Genomic DNA, 3,544 nt, shown 5'->3' on the forward strand with positions numbered 1-3,544 from the left:
GCAGTAATTAGCACGCTACCACATGGATGACTAAATGAGTCATCTGACCGCAACCCAAGCTATACATTACAGCTCTACAAATACAGCATGTGCAACGATATGGAAACGAGTGACAAACACTTCAGAATGCCCAAAACAATGATACAACCCCTTACAGTGTTCTCTTGAGACTTCAATGGCTGGAACGTTTCAAGTGGCAAACTAACTACTCCTTTCAAAAGAAAGTTACATTTTGTGCAAGTAATTACAGGAACTACTTCACACGAGTGACCAAACAAATGAACCCAATCTCTGCAGTTCAGATTGCAGTATCACAAAATGGCATTATTGTCATTTGTGCATTCTGGTATCTAGCAGAACCACCAATGACACCGGCCCTGCTGCTCTACTACATTCCAGCCAGCGAACAGAGGACACTTCACATTGCAACCCAAAAAATATACGTTCGAACCCCAATTCTTCCAAACGAAGCACACCGAACTATTCTCCAGTAACACCGATATCTTCAGACCGCACAGACAGAAATAGCTTCCTATAAGGATGAAAAACGGATTCGCATGTTCAACGGCTGTAGAACGAATGCTAAACATCTCATTTTCTAACACACACACACAACAAAAGCACATGAAATTCCCATTGACATGCACCCAGTGAAACATATTTCCCATCTTCAACATAGAATAGAACAAAAATACCACAATCGATAACCATACTTAACTTGCAAACCTGACATCGAATCCGCTTCCATTTTGAGAAATGAGTACTTCGTGTCCCCCACAGTCATACTTGAACTTCACTGGTTCTTTTCCAAATCGGACCCCATCTTCGCACAGAACCTACAATGACAATAGACTTTACAACGCTTGCACTTGACGACGCTTCCACACCGACCGACAGCATAAAGAGTATCTTGAACCATCTTTGGAACACACCGCTGGTGAGTAGAGGAAGAGAATACATTACCAACACCAGGACTTCGCACCCCAATATTTATGACAAGAGTTGAGGACCGAGCACCTTGACTGATGGAAAACCTGCACACTGAAAATCGATCGTACTTCACCAACGCTACTACGCTCCCTCCCCAAATCCCGATATCTCCTTCCAATATTAAACTCAAAACACAGCTTGACTATCTCTTTGCTCAGAACCCCACCACGTGCAAATATAGGAAATGTTTCTCCATATTCACAATTTAGTCGATACTTACCTCAACTGAACAATGATTTCCTCTACCTCCACACGGGACTGTCACATTTCCGTGTCCCCAGATGCACCCACGTTATCTCCTCTTCATTTCATCACACATTTTCATCATCAGCTCGTTATCCTTAGACACTGAAAACACACCAATGCCTATAAAGTATCCAGCGCTAACATCTGCAATTCAGACACACACACTGAGAAAACCTCACAGCGGCTTCCTGTGACCCTTCGTTCGTCCCCGCCCGATGGTAACCATTGCTACAAGTTATGGCCGATCGGGTGACGCTCCGCTCCCTCTCCTCCCACCGAACCGCTGCCCAACCAATACCAAAATTAGCTACGTACGTGACAAAAAGCAGCGCACGCCAGTGATATGTGACAAGACACAGCTTGGAAGCACGTGAGGTCAGGTTTTTTCCCTCCACCGCTGTCATCCCCACGAAGGACCGTAAGAGTACTCACACACACCTTGCCAGACATTCTTTTCCAAACCGCACCTCATGAAGCCTCTTAAGTACCTGCAAACGCAAAATAAATGAGTACTGACCGTCAAACCCAAGGATGATGCAACACATCCCACCCTATTTCTGCAAGAAACTATCTACGGTAACAAACCCTGGAATCACAGGTCATGAGATCCCTCACCCCTCCCTAGTATTGCAACTCTCAGTCCCCCTACATATTTTCCACGCTCCCCTCCCCACCGCTACCCCTGCCCCAAAAGATATCAAACGCATCTCCACACCTGCACCACACATCCACAATATGTTCGAGGAAAAACTATACTCAACGTTTTAGGGCACACGTGACAACACGCTCACTAACCGTCCACCTAAATCCAACCTTCTTCTAGATAAGAAGCGACACCTTAACCCAAATGTTGTCTTCTCCATCTGTTGTCTCACACGTACAAAACTGGTGGAGAACCCGTGCATAATAAGCCCACCTCACCTAACACAGCAAAGACCACACTCCCATTGAGAGAAGTGCACCAAAAGCTCTAACTTAACACTTACCTCATGGATGCAACCGGCTCCTCTGCTCCCGCTGGCACCACGTAGACCAAACGGGCTGCGCTTGCCCCAGCCAATTCCCTCGGTTCTGGACTCCGATCCCCCTGTGGCACGCAAACGATAAATGCCACATTATTGCTAAATCCACAACGGCGCAATACTACATTCCCTTTGCTAAACTGACCTATTCAACACGCCGAAAGAGCCCTGACGCATTCATACCCACAATGAAGGAGCAACCAACTACTTCTATATAGTTAAAATGAAGACGCAACATTCTGAAAAATTACACAATACTCACAGCCTTTTCCCACCCTGACTGGGGCCCATCGCTAACTACAATGCTCACATCCTCCTGAGGAAACCAACACCCAGTAGAGGACAGACAAACAAGGTAGTGGTGACCAGTGATGCAAACCCAGTGCTGCGTAAGAGAGAAGAACAGAGAATGGAGCATCTCTAGTTACAGACAGGTCACTCTACCAGCACTCGACCTTCCTCCAAGGAGAACACACGCTCCCTCCATACAATGAGCTCCCTCCCACGCCAGTTAAGAACTAGCAGAGTTTACAGGACTTCTGTCCCTAAACAAGAAGCCTTAACGGCACAAATACTTCTGACTATCGAACCCTTCGGCAGAGACTTAACTTTGACAGCTGCTCCCGCTCTCAAGATCTTCTTGTCCTTTGTACACAGGCCTTCGCTCCCATAAGTTGACAGCCGTATGCCAATGTCATAATACGGTCGCAGAGAAGTAGTCACGACCCTCCACAGAACGACACAGTGCCCAATCTGGACACGTCTGCAAAGACAAACAAAGCTGGACTGCAAACAGACTCACAAAGCACCCAACTACACAACATGAAACATGACTTCACCTGCATACTGTTTCCTTAAGAGAAGGAACACGTACTAAACATTACAGCCCCCTCAGAGAAGCACCCACCCACCCTAAACAGTCTCATCCACATACTGGTGGCCCTCCACATGTCCCACCACATTGTGACCCATCACTAACTAGGATGCTCACATCCTCCTCGGAAAACCACCACCACGTAGAGGAGAACCCAAGGTGGAAGCGGTGACCTGTGATGCAAACCCAGTGCTGCGTACAAGACAAGAAGAACTGAGAACGGAGCATCTCTAGTTAAGGACAGGTCACTCTGCCAGCGATCGACCTTCCCTCGGGGGAAACGCACGCTCTCTCCGTGCAACGAGCTCCCGCCCACCCCTCACGTGCCCATTCACAATGGGGAGAGTTTAGAGGACTCCCGCCCCTAAATGAGGGGCCTCAATGGCTCAAATACTTCTGGCTACCAAACCCT

The 3,544-nt window shown here is 47.4% G+C and overlaps 1 long non-coding RNA gene across 1 annotated transcript; it reads right to left on the reverse strand.

Annotated features, from left to right (window-relative positions):
• Positions 1 to 717: 717 nt before the first annotated feature.
• Positions 718 to 2,872, reverse strand: LOC311514174. The gene is made up of 5 exons (XR_014709842.1): positions 2,521 to 2,872; positions 2,223 to 2,323; positions 1,552 to 1,724; positions 1,211 to 1,338; positions 718 to 836 (listed from the first exon to the last, which is right to left on the reverse strand). It is a non-coding gene; the product is annotated as an uncharacterized lncRNA (long non-coding RNA).
• Between the last annotated feature and the right edge of the window lie 672 nt (positions 2,873 to 3,544).

The sequence above is a fragment of the Lepidochelys olivacea genome (assembly GCF_965140295.1).
Source record: "Lepidochelys olivacea isolate rLepOli2 genome assembly, chromosome: 28".
NCBI classification, from domain to species: Eukaryota; Metazoa; Chordata; order Testudines; family Cheloniidae; genus Lepidochelys; species Lepidochelys olivacea.